This window comes from Lissotriton vulgaris, chromosome 8 (assembly GCF_964263255.1).
Source record: "Lissotriton vulgaris chromosome 8, aLisVul1.2, whole genome shotgun sequence".
Lineage (NCBI taxonomy): Eukaryota > Metazoa > Chordata > Amphibia > Caudata > Salamandridae > Lissotriton > Lissotriton vulgaris.
In genome coordinates, this window is record NC_141696.1 from 340,381,021 (window position 1) to 340,395,331 (window position 14,311).

The 14,311-nt window shown below is 41.2% G+C and overlaps 1 protein-coding gene across 1 annotated transcript in view; it reads left to right on the top strand.

The window, feature by feature from the left end:
• The window catches only part of DIPK2B (divergent protein kinase domain 2B), a 328,076-nt gene that overhangs the window by 28,324 nt on the left and 285,441 nt on the right, over positions 1–14,311 (top strand). The window lies entirely within an intron of this gene.

Here is a 14,311-nt window from a genome sequence, read left to right on the forward strand (position 1 = left end):
GAAAAAGGTGAAAAATAAGAAAGGTTGAAGACACGCAAACTACCCACTACCTTGTCAGTGAAGAGAATCTTTGGATTTCCAGCTCATTACACAGATAGGGTGTTGAGTTCTGCAGTGGAAGCAAGAGAAACGAGTAGCACATCTAAGGAAGCAAGCTAGTGCATAAAGTACACATAGTGTGCGGTAGTAAGGATGGAAGAAAGGACGGAAATGTGGAAATTACCCACTGCTATTTATGGGTAGTAGTTACGAAGAAGGCTGAAAAAAGGGCCTTGACTTTGAATGTGAATTAAAGAAGAATGATTGATAAGCCCAGCCAAGAAAGGCAGTAAGTAGGTGTGTGTATTTGTGGATGATGTGTTGATTGAGCAGAAAATGAATAAGGTGGAAAATAAGAGAGGCTGCAGGGATGCAAACTTTCCATTTCTTTGTAAGGGAAGTAGGTGTTTAGTTTTCCAGTGCATATATATATATATATATATATATATATATATATATATATATATATATATATATATATATATATATATATATATTACCTACTGGCGGTAGCCGGTAGGTATATATAGTTAGGACGGTTTCCCATAGGAAATCCCCAACATTCTGTTGGGAATAACTTTGGCCCTGGTTGATGAATCTTCGCAAATTTCTCAAAGAAGATGGCTCGCTCTGGGGGGGGGATTCGTCAAGTGGGGGCTGAGAAAAAAGGGGGGTCCCAAAACGTGTTTTCCCCATGTTAATTTCCATAGGACCTTTAGACTCAGCTACAGCTTGAACCGCTGAAGGGAATTACACCAAACTTGTCAAAATGGTAGTGTCTGGTATGCAGATCACGCTTTTGGTAAAATTGTGTAAATCCCTCCAGTGGTTCCTGAGAAAATTAGAAGAGAAATCAATTATATATCTATAAGCGCAAACGCGTGCGCGCACCCCGCGATTTTTCGCGATTTTTTTTTGGGGGGGGGGGCTTGGGGGGTTTGTCTCTTTCATTTTAATGTTTTTATTTTAATTTCGAGGGTGCCCACCCCTCGTTTTGGCCCCCGAGATCACCGCCGCCGCCCTAGCTGCCTTAAGATGGCCGCCGCCTGGTTGCGGGCGGGGCCGGCGAAGGAGCCGCGCTCCGATTGGTCAAGGAGCTCTGACGTCATCAGGGGGCTCGCCTCAGGGCCGCCCTGGGATTGGCCCATCGTTCGACTAGGAAATGGGAAGGCAGGTTTTATTTTGCAGCGTATGTAAATTGTGATCGTTATGGGTCACCACTGGGGGCCTGCTGATGGTACACGAACAGCTAACGGATGAAGATTTAAGACACATAGGCCTGATGAGTGAACAGTCGAAGAATAGTAATGTTTAGGCAACTGCTACAGAGCAAATTTGAAGATGCACTGTTCTGCATAATAGTAGGCATAGTAGTGGAAAAGTTAGCTGGGCATCAGGCAACCTATGAAAGGAGTTTACTGTATCGTTTAAGACTCCATAAAGTGGTCACAACGTTTTAAAGTGATCAAACACACTGTTACAAGACAATGGGCAACTTTAGTCCGGCATTGGTCTGGCGAATGTAGCATCGGACAAAACGTTCTTATATTTTGAGTGCATGTTGCAAACTCCAGTATAGATTGCATGGATGTTAGTACGGAACACTAGCATAGCTTTGTGGCGGAAGAATACTTGGGAGCAAGCTCACTCAAACCATTCACTCCCAATTCTAAATGCGCACTGGCTGCAGTGTCTGCAGTGCCGCGCTCTCTCTGTGCCTCTGACGTCATCATGGGGCTCGCCTCAGGGCCGCGCTGGGATTGGCCCATCGTGGGACTAGGAAATGGGAAGGCAATTTTTATTTTGCAGCGTATGTAAATTGTGATCGTTATGGGTCACCACTGGGGGCCTGCTGATGGTACACGAACAGATAACGGATGAAGATGTAAGACACATAGGCCTGATGAGTGAACAGTCGAAGAATAGTAATGTTTAGGCAACTGCTACAGAGCAAATTTGAAGATGCACTGTTCTGCATAATAGTAGGCATAGTAGTAGAAAAGTTAGCTGGGCATCAGGCAACCTATGAAAGTAGTTTACTGTATCGTTTAAGACTCCATAAAGTGGTCACAACGTTTTAAAGTGATCAAACACACTGTTACAAGACAATGGGCAACTTTAGTCCGGCATTGGTCTGGCGAATGTAGCATCGGACAAAACGTTCTTATATTTTGAGTGCATGTTGCAAACTCCAGTATAGATTGCATGGATGTTAGTACGGAACACTAGCATAGCTTTGAGGCGGAAGAATACTTGGGAGCAAGCTCATTCAAACCATTCACTCCCAATTCTAAATGCGCACTGGCTGCAGTGTCTGCAGTGCCGCGCTCTCTCTGTGCCTGAAATTAGTTGTGTGAGGCGCAATAAGCGCGCCTCGGCGCCTCACACACAGGAAATATTTTCAAAAATGTGTCCCAGTGGCTGCTACCGGAGTAACAGGACTCACCCGACCCAACGAGCGCCAGTTGTCAGTTTCTTAAGATGAATGTTGGAGTGGAGCGCGGCGCTGAGTGTTTGCACTGCCGGCTTATATGGTGCTGGTGCGTGCTGCAGCCTCTCTTCAAGGTGCTGCGGAGTCTGGACCGGGGTTGGGGGCCTGCTGCCGTCCTGGACCTGTTGCCTCTCAGTCCGGAGAGAAATTAATAGGTGTTTGCAGCCGTGCTTAATGAGTTCGGACCGTAACTGCCGGAGTCAAGTTTGAGGCCTGCCGCCTCTTAAATCTTGTCTGCTGTACCGTGACACTCACTCTTGGGGCCTGAGTCTACACAGAGGTAACGTAATTCCTAATTATATTTAATTTTAAGAATGAGCAAATGAGCAATATGTCATGTGCCGAGAGCCTGTTAACTCTGCTCACGCCATGTCTCACAGTGTTAAAAAGTGTCCCTGAGCCACAAGTTCAATACCGGCAAGGACTCTGAGGAAGAAGTGTGAACATGTTTCACAAGGCCTCGGGCTCTATAAAACCTATCTGAGTAAGGCTAGCAACTTGGTACGTCCACAGGGCGTGTGCCAAACCTCACTGTTAGTGCACTGTGTGCAAACCGGCATAGACAGGGTCAGCGTCATTTTAGCAACCAGGGTGTTTCTTGCAGGCCCGACCCCCACATCTGCATTGCAAATTTTAAATTCATATGATGACACATTTTAGTACCATTCTGACCCGTTGTAGATGATTTGTGCTATGATTTGGCAATGAGTGGTGTATGTTGTCGTTTGATACTCCATGCATGTTGGCTGATGCATCTTATTTTTGTGTTGATATTGCTGCATCTCCACAACTTTTGTAGTGTGAATGATGTTGCAGGCGAGTCTCATGTTTATGAGCTCTTGCATGCATCCATCCAACACCCACCCACCCTCCCACCCACCATTCATGCACCACATCCATCCACCCACCCATCCATCCATCCTGCATCCATCCATCATTCATGCATCCATTCACCCATCTATCATGCATGTATCCATCCATGCATCCACCCAACAATCATTCATCCAGCATGCATCCAACCATCGTTCATGCATCAAAAATCGGATCCCTAGGGCTGCTCAGGTGGTCCCACAAGGATAGTAACATATTTAAACGTTATCCGCTAATAGAATTAGCATTTTCAAAACCTTGCAAATTCACTGAAAAAACCATAGGTTTCTGCCCTTACATATCTATATATTAGCATTTAAAAAACCAATGAAATTCACTGAAAAAAACATAGGTTATACACTATATATAGTTAGGAATTAGCCTTTAAAAAAACAATGAAATTCACTAAAAAAAACATAGGTTTTAGGCCTTATATAGTTAGGAATTACCATATAAAAAACCATTGAAATTCCTCCTATATAGTTAGCTGGACATTTTATTGACATAAAACCCAATGAAATTCCATATATAGTTAGTTGCAATAACTATATATCGCGCACCCGCAATCCACTGCTGATGATGTCACATATTACATCATTCATGACATGGTCAGTGACATCACTGATGACATCACTGATGACATCTCAAATGACATCACTGATGACATAACTGATGACATCTCAAATGACATCACTGATGACATCATGACACACCAATACAAGTTACTACATGCGCACTCACTGATTCCTACGTCTACGCACACATTCACTCATTCACCCATACAATCACTCGTACATACAGTCACTCATTATTACAACACTGTCATATGCACTCATACACCTATGCAGACACTTACACACTGCCACTCATCCATGGAGTTACTCACACACCTAGTCAGTCCTGTAAAGAATCAATCACACTTCGATTTCCTCATCTATACAGTTAAACACAGAACACCTTACTTTTTCAAACATATACTAACACATACTTACTCTCTTATACAATTACTGATACAAGTACACATTGATCTGCACAGAGTCACTTGCCTCCCAGCCAGTTACACACACACTCAGTCTTCCATACAAATACTTGGGCAACCAATCAATAAGCTATATAGCCACTCATATAGCTACTGATCAACACATGCAGCAGCTTGCACAACAACAGACATATTGATGCACACTTTCATAACTGTGGATAAGAGCCAGAGAATGTGTGAGTGGCTGTATGGATCACTGTGAGCTTGTATCAGGGATTGTATAAGAGAGTAAATATGTGTTAGAATATGTTTGAATAAGTAAGGTGTGTATAACTGTATAGTTGAGGAAATGGAGGTGTGATTGATTCTTTGCATGACTGACTAGGTGTGTGAGTAACTCCATGGATGAGTGACAGTCTGTGAGTGTCTGTTTATACTGAGTGTATGTAAGGTTATATTAGAGTCTGAAGAGGTTCATTGTATTATCACATGAGTGATGTCATCAGTGATGTGATCAGTGATGTCAAATGAGATGTCATCAGTGATGTCATTTGAGTTGTCATCAGTGATGTCATCAGTGATGTCACTGACCATGTCATGAATGATGTAATATGTGACATCATCAGCAGTGGATTGCGGGTGCGCGATATATAGTTAGCGCTTATAACTATATATGGAATTTCAATGGTTTTATGCGAGTAAAATAAGGTTTTGTAAATGCAAATCCCTAACTATATATGGCCTAAAACCAATGGTTTTTTCATTGAATTTTCAAGGTTTTGTAAATGCAAATTCCTAACTATATATGGTCTATAACCTATGGTTTTTTCTGTGAATTTCATTGGTTTTTTAAAAGCTAACATCTGTAACTGTAAAATGTATTCTTCTTTAAATCTTAAAATATATTTTAGATGGTTATTAATAATTTTTTTTTTAATATTTTTTTTCTTCGCTTCCAGTTCGCGAACCGGGAAGCTTTCCGTTAGCTCATCTTGATGCCGCGACCTAGTCCGCGAACCGGTAAACGTTACGTTAGCGGAACTGTGACGCGTCGCGGAAGCGCGACGTATCACGTTGTCGCGTAATGCGTCTAATGACGCGCCGCGTTAGCGCTCCCGGAAGTGCTCCGGACCGCGAACCGGAAGCGATCCGAGACGCGGCGCGCACCGCGTAACGTAAGCGGAACAGGTCATGTGACTTGTTTATCAAAGTTTTCATTGGTTCATTTCACTTTTGGTTTCCAAATGATGTATGACTAGGTCATGTGACCTAAAAATAACACTTTTCATTGGTTCAGAACTTTTGCTTTTCCCAAATCATGTAAACCCCTCCTTCTTTCCTCACTCTGACTTTCATCTTGGTGAGAGAAAGACCATTTTCCTGGAGTTCAGCAATGGCTTCTATACTTGCTGCAGCTGGTGCACCCCCACCACCACCTCCACCTCCTCATAAGAAGAGAGGACCACCAAGTCAATTTATCTCCAACAGAGAGGAGGAAGAGGAGGAAGAAGAAGAAGAGGATAGAGATCAACCAGAATTTATCCCGGAGTTGCCCCGTGTTTCTAAAAGGAAAACAAGTTTCATATGGCAGTTTTTTTCCATCCCTCCAGGGGACAAGAAGGTCAATGCTAAATATGCCACCTGCCTCATCTGTAAATACAGATTGTCTAGAGGCACAGAGAAAAAATATAGTATGGGCAACTATACTATGCATCGCCATATGGCCAGGTGGCATCCCTTAAACTACAGCCGGGCAGAGTTAAGGGACCTACAAGATAATCCCCCGACAACTCCTGTGGCCAGATCTACGTCAACAATATCTTTGACAGGAAGAGAGGCACAGGAAACTGTGCCAAACATTCAGCCAAACTTTAAACATATGAAGTTTACCTGTATATATTGTGGTGCTATGCTCTCGTATGGGAACATGAGCGTGAACTTGATCAATATGGTGTTCGAAAACCATAAGTGCCCTAACGCACCCAAGCTGTAATTTTTTTTTTGCTCCTGTTGAGCCCTTTTCAATGCCTGTTTTTTTGTTGTTTCCCCTCCATAAAAAACACAAAAAAACCATAAAACTGTTCTAAAAATACAAAAAAATCAAAAAATGTTCAGAAAAAAAAAAATAAATAAAACAACAAAAACAAAAACAAAAAGTTCTTTTCAGAACTACCTCCCCTTTCAAATAAAATTGCTAGAATGTTTATCACTCTGGCAAGCTCTATTTCTTTTGGTTCGCTTCAAGTTCGCTGACCGGTTCGCGAACTTGAAGCGAACCAAAAAAATATTTTTTTTAAAAAAAGAAGAGTTAGTATAAGGGAAGTAAACAGAGAATAATGTAAAAAGAAAGACAGCTATAGAGAGTAAATCAGAGATAGTGTCAGTGCCATCATCAGCAGTGCATTGCGGGTAAAAAGAGTAGAAAACATTTACCTTATAATTCTTGTTACCTTTTTAAAATATTTTTTCATACTTTCAATCTGTAAAAGAGAGAACAAACATTTCCAAAAATATTAAAACATGTATTTAAAAATTAGAAAAGACAAGGGAAAAGGTTCGAGAACAAACAGTTTTTCAACAACTTTGACATTTACAGAAGCCTCTGCTTCTCTACGTCCCCTACACAATCCTAAACATATATATTTTAAACAAACTGTATCTTGATGTTGATGAACTGAGGCCTATTTTGGAACATGGTGCTTCTTGTAAATCCCTCCTGCATTACAAAAGTGACGCACCAACAGCACAAAAGAGGCGCACAACCATCATAAAGGGCCCGATGTAGGTACAAAATACCAACTGCCCTTTCATTACCACACTTCATCTGACTGCAGCACAACCTTCTCCCACCATGTTTAAGGTCTGGATTGTTGGACATAGTTACATCCACTGGGCTCAAAGGTATGCTGAGAACAGAAATTTACCTAACCTCAATTTACAAGATGTGGAAATTAAGTGGTTGGGCCAAAGAGGATTAAAATGTCACCAATTGATACCATTGGTGAAAACCTTTATGCATTTGCCAAAACCTGACCTGTTAATTGTGCACTGTGGAGGTAATGATTTGGGCACTTTGACTGGGGTAGGTCTGGAAATGCTTTTAAAGGACACCTTTGAGCAATTAATGGCACTTTTACCTCAAACTGCCTTGGTATATTCCAATATATGCCAAAGACAGAAATGGAGGTGGTCCAACCAATTTTGTCCACAAATTGAGAAAGCGAGGAAGCATGTAAACAAATCTGTTTCAGCTTACATGAGAGACCATGGAATGGGCTCTCTGTACAACAATAACTTGCGTTACTACATGCAAGATATCTACAGAGGAGATGGAGTTCACTTCTCAGATGAGGGCAACAGAATTTTCATTCTGAATTTAAGACTGTGCATTGATACCTACTTATAAGTACCTAAATGTACCATAAACCCAAAAGCTCTTCTCAGAGCTACCCTACATCTGATCACTCACAATTATTATTTTTCTCTAACTTTTTTCACTAATTTTCCACAAAATACGCTCCCCGGAGCGCTACCCGGTTCGCTAACCGAAAGCTAACCTCGCGGATTTTTTTAAAAAATGTTTTTTTTCCGCACATATAAGCCTCCTCAGCCACCCTCAGAAAACCTAGGGGGTCAAGATAAGTCTACCATGACCCCTTCTACCCATTCTAAACATTATTTGCCCTCCATCTTGTATCTTAATGCGACCGAAACACAAAATGGTGGACTCCCGTGACGCTTAAGGTTCGCTAACCGGGCCGCTTTCCGGAAAGCGGTCCTAAAAAAAGGTGGGAAAGTAATTTACAGAAAAACGACTAGAGACACTCTCACCAAATATAGATTAGCTCATACTACATAACAATCCCTTTCATTTTCACAAATTTGATTGAAATTCCATTTAGCCATTAAGCCTGTAGACCTCTCTAAGTACCGTGAGGTAAATTACTTCACAAAACATATCTGAGGTGTTGGAATTGACAACCAATGAAAATGTTACTTTCATTTTCAATTTTTTTTTCCTGACATTTGATTGGTTATGTACCTGAATATATATAAAGGAAGAGAAGGAAACACAGCCATTTTGACTACTACTTCCTGAACTACATTTCAAGAGCCTTTTCACCTCCCTGAAAATTAAATTGATAATTTGTAAGTGGCACTTTAAATTAATTTGTAAAAACGTTTTTGATAATTATTTACTGTCCCCCTGCTATAGTTATAGATACAGATAGACTCCTCTGTTATATTTATTGATTGACTTACACTTCTCTGCTAAAATTATGAATTTACTTACTTTAAGTTCACTGTTAAAAAAACAGAACTACCTGTCTGAACTTAAACCCAACAGTGCCCTAACTCTTCTAATTTAATTATTTTTTTTATGCAATTTACAGCAAAAAAATGGAAGGGGAGCAAGAAAAAACTAATGTTTCCTTCGAGATTACATCCGAAGACATTGTAACTGAAGAAAATGTGGATGAAGATTTTATGGATCAATCTTTTGACGAACAATTTATTCAAACCTTACAAGAGACAGAAACATCCATGTTTGACAAGATACCAGATGATATAATGCTGGAAGTTTTAATGAACTATGAAAATAATAAATAATTTTTTTTTAAATCAAAATAAATAAATAAATAAAAAAACGAACAAAAACAACAAATAATTAACATACAGTATTAGAAAAGTCTATCATTCTTTTATCCTTAAAGTTCGCTGCCCAGAACGCTTTCCGGTTCGCGAACTTGGCGCTTACCACGCAAAAAAAAATTTTTTTTTTGGACCCTCCTAGGCCCTTTTAAAACCTCCACATAAAACCTAGGGGGTCAACGAGGATCTACTATGCCCCCTTATGGTAATTTCCCCCTTTGTTTTGGCCTCCTCTTGTCTCTCAATCCTACCGAGAGACAAGATGGCGGCCGCTCCAGACTGTTTAGAATGTTGACAGACACCGGAGGGCCAATCAGCTTCGCATCGCAAAGTTCCGATATGCGAAAGGTTCGCTAACCGGATCGCTGCCCGGAGCGCTGTTACAGATATATATCTTGATTTAAACGTTAATTTCTCAAAATCCACTGAAGCACATATATTGAGACCTAGCAAAGGCACATCGGGCTAACAGTCCCTACAATTTTGCCAAGTTTCGTGCAAATCCATTCAGCCGTTCGGGCTAAAAGTGAGTCCAACCGCCCTATGGAAATTAACATGGAAAAAACGCGTTTTGGGACCCCCCTTTTTTCTCGGCCCCCCCTCCACAAAACCCCCCCAAATTTTCAAGGGCTGCTCAGAAACAAAATGTGCCATTTTCCTGAAAATTTCAGCCAATTCCGTCCACAAACGCCAAAGTTATTAGGCATAGAATTTTCAGAAATCCCATAGGGAAAAAATCCTAACTATATATACCTACTGGCGACCGCCAGTAGGTAATATATATATATATATATATATATGTATATATATATATATATATATATATATATATATATATGTGTGTATATTTACTGAAAATAACTTAGGTTTTAGGTATCTTATAGTTAGGAATTAGTATTTAAAAAGTTTGCAAATTCACTGAAAAAAACATAGGTTTTAGCCTCGTTATAGTTAGGAATTAGCATTTAAAAAACCTTAGAAATTCACTGAAAAAACCATAGGTTCTTCTACTCAAACATGAAAGAAATTGATATAGTTGTATTTTTTAGGGCAAATGAAAAAATAGAAATGCTATATTTTTTTAAAACTAAATTTTAAAAAATCCATTACACATAACTACGTTTACATGTTCACAAGTTCATTCATCTAAGCATAAAAATAATATTAGATATATTCAAAAATATATTTTTGACAATTACTATATTATTAAGAAGTCAGCAAAATTAATTTTTAGTGTATATATTTTATAACAAAATGCATATCTTGCAAAATACATACTCAATATTCATTCAACCAGTGTACATATTGAAATAAAACTAATAAATCTCAAATGTTAAAACAATTATTTAATAAATAACAGGAGTTATTTATATATAAATAATTTATATTTTATATATAATTTATATTTTAGCAAGAGCTTACAGTGTTTTGTATTTCATTGATCTTTTACTGTGTATGTTTGAGGAGGGCATATGTACTATTTGTTAGACCTGATATCCTTGGTGTTTTTTTTCCCAAACGTTTTGCTTTCACCCTTCCTGTTTTCTGAATTCGCTTTTGTTGGCGTTAGGCCCCTGTGCAATTTACCACAGTTAACCAGTGCTAAAGTGTTTACGCCCTTAAAAACGGTAAAATTGGCACATTTAATTTACTTGTACGTCTCTAGTAAAGTGGTACTGTATATACCCAGGAACTGTAAATTAAATGCTAGTATTGGGTCTGCAGCACTCACTGTGCTACCCACTGTGCTACCCACTAAAGTAGCACTTTCATACATGTCTCAGGTCTGCCTTTGCAGCCTGTAGTGCAGCTTTAAACTGCCAATTCCAACTGGCAAAATAAACCTTTTACCAGGACCAAACCTCCCTTTTTAATACATATAAATCACCCTTATGTTAGTCCCTAAAGACCAATAGGGCAAGGTGCACGGTATTTAAAACTTTTGATTGGAAGCAGTTAGAAAGGTTATTTTAAGGGGCAAATGAAATGAAATTTATTGGCCTCTCTAATAGTAAAATCAAATTTTAAGTCACAATTCTGAAAATGCCACTTTTAAAATGCTCTTACCCTAACCACTTGATGCCTGCTGCCAGTGTCCTGGGCCAAATGACCATGAATGGCTCTCCTGTTGGGGTTTGTGTATTGTTGCTATACAGCACTCTGTCTGGCAGGCCTTGTAACCAGACATGCCTTCTCTGGACCTGCCTGGCCTTGCAACTAGATATGGCTGAGCCCTGCTAGCCTCTGCTGGAGTGAGTTCCTGTTTCCCAAATTGTGCCACCCTAGGTCATGGACCCTCGTCTGGCATCAGTTGAGCTCCTCCTGTGAAGAAAAGTGAAATATTGATGTTTTGCACTCTTCATGACTGTGAATGAGCCCGTTTGTGCTGAGACTCTGCTGCCCGTGATTACCACCAAAACAAAGCTCCAGCAAACCTGACTCTGCTCTACAGCAACTGCCAATGACAACTATCAACGTAAGATCTGCAGAGCAAACAGCAATGACAGCCAAAGTCCTCCGTCCTGCTCTTTGCACTACAGCAATGTCCATCCACGATGCTCTCCCTGATCCACGCTGCCTCCTACATTGCAAACAGAACTCTTCTCGTCATACTTTGAGAAGGGAAATTCTTCAGTGGAACTAACCTGGTCTCTGTATCTGGTCCGCACTCCATTGCGATCGACCTGAACTTGTGACCTACCCCGGTCTAGCACGACCAAATGACACAAGTAGCACTTTGTGCTTCTAGCCCTAGATATAGCACAATTCCTACCTGAATATTGCATGTCTCTAGTTCTACTGATTGGATTTTTGTTGTTCTGGTATCATTTTATTTATTAAAATGTACTCTATTTTCCTAAATTGGATTGTGAGGCTTCTTGTGTTGTGCTTCCAATTAATTACTGTTTGTGTCCAGCATACATACTATACACATTGTGTATGGGGTGACCAGTGGGGAGGAAATACATAGTGTCTTGAGGAGGATGAAGTGGTCAGACAAGACCAGGAATAGACTTCAAGCTTGGTTGGCTCAGAAACTGGAAGGGAGCCTGCTCGCCAAGCCTTCACCCATAAAAGGATAGGAGAACATTATTGAGGACCTACAAATCAAGTGCAGGACTATCAAGATCCAAAATCCATGACTGAAAGGGCAACTGAGACCAGTTAGCATCTGCCCGAACAACGATATACGAGAATGCAAAAGGCTTATGCAGGGGTTAGTCGAACAGCGGGACCATCAATCGCAGCGCTGAGGTCATCTTTTAGGAAGAAATTATGGGAACACAAAAACGCCAACATGAAAAGCAAATGGCTCAAAGTCTTTTCTTTGCTCAAACAAAGGAAACCAGCACAACTCTGGAGATACATAAACCGGCGGAGTAATCGAGGACCCTCAAGAGAAAATGGAGTGTCTGAAAAAGAATGGTTGCTACATGTGAAACAGCTATATGTAACAGCACCTTCCAACAGAGATCCAACAAGTGGTAGGGTGGACTCAGTCGGGCAAGCCGAGCCAGTCAATATAAAGCCAGGAGTCATGATCTCAAGCCCAGGCAAGGTCTCCATGCGCAATAGATCCCCAGCCAATGCCCAGGGCCCCTTAACAGACCAGATAAATGCTCAACAGGTCATCAATATCATCAAGAGTATGAAAAATGATGGGGCCCCGGGGCCTAACAGGATCCCAGCACCGGCTTTCAAACTGGCACCAGTACTCTGGGCGTCACTCCTAACCCCGCTCTAGAATTACACCTACTCGACCGCCTTAACTCCGGAGTCCTGGAGGGGCTCCATATTGGTCCCAATTTTCAAAAAAGGAGACCGCCTAAAGCCGTCTAATTATAGGCTCATCACCCTGCTCGATTTGGAATCTAAGGCATATGCCCGTCTACTACTGACAGACTTGGAGAAGTGGTTTGAAGAGAGAAACATAATACCATTGCATCAGACTGGCTTTAGGCCGCAGGCATCAACCATGGACAATGTCCTGCTGATAGCGTATCTTTCAGCCCAGGCAACCCTGAAGAATCATCCCCCATTCTTCTGCTGCTTCGTGGATTATAGCACAGCTTTCGACAAAGTAGACAGAAAAAGACTATGGTGGAAGTTAGAAAACTGGGACATTGCATCACATCTCCTGAGGGCAATAAGATCATTATATGAGGACTCCTGGGTGCGGATTAAAACAAGTGCCAGCACAGTATCCTCCAAAATAAGCACATAGAATGGGCTGAAGCAAGGATGCATGCTGGCCCCCATCCTCTTCAACCTATACACAGCGGATTTGGGGAGGCCCTAAAAGGAGCCAGTTTATTAGTCCCAAGACTAGGAAGTGTGAGGCTGCCAGTGTTACAGTATGCTGACGATACAGTCATAATGGACCACACAAAGCTGGGCCTGCAAAGAGCCCTAAACGCATTAAATAACTTCAACATCACTAATAACTTGACAGTCAACCAAGGAAAAACCAAGGTCATCATTTTTGGGTCTCACCTTCTGAAAAAGAATGCACAGTGGCAACTGGGGAACATGCAAATCAACTCAGCGGCCTCATACAATTACCTAGGGGTCTGGCTGACGGAACATGCTAAGGCAAACATACACCTAAAACAGCAGAGCTCCAAGGCCAGCAAGGTTATACATCTATTAAAACAACTAAGCCAGCATCTGATCAGCCCGTCCGCCAGCCCAATTCTTACAGTCTTAAGAGTGAAGCTCCTTCCAGCAATTAATTACGGTCACATTGCCTTCCCGGGAAATTGGACGCCCTCTTCAACACAGCCCAAGCCAAGGAGCATAAAGCAGTGCTTCTGATACCGAGGACAGACAGACAAATAAGGCTAATACTGGAGTTAGGTCTGGCATGGCCAGATCTGATGTGTCAGGGGGAGATTATCAAGACATACCTAAGGATATTAAGGGCACCGTCAAACGCCTTAAAAAATCATTTGAGACCAATCTTTGAGACGCCTCGCTCGGTCTGGCACTCTAGCCTAGGAAAAGCATTAAAAATCGAGGAAGGAAGTATCATGTGGCTGGACATCCCCCTGAATGCCTGGAAGAGAGCAGTCAACAAACAAGTCGCGAAATCTCCTTTAAACAAGACTTTAAATCTCTCCACCGAAGCTCTCATTTAGATCCGTTGAATGATTCCTACACAGCAGGTAAAGCACAACCTTACCTAAGCGAGTCCATCACCACACAAGTCCGAAGCAAAATCTTAATCATGAGGCGGACCATGCTAGGGATTGCGGAATTCAACCCTGCATGGGCCCGAA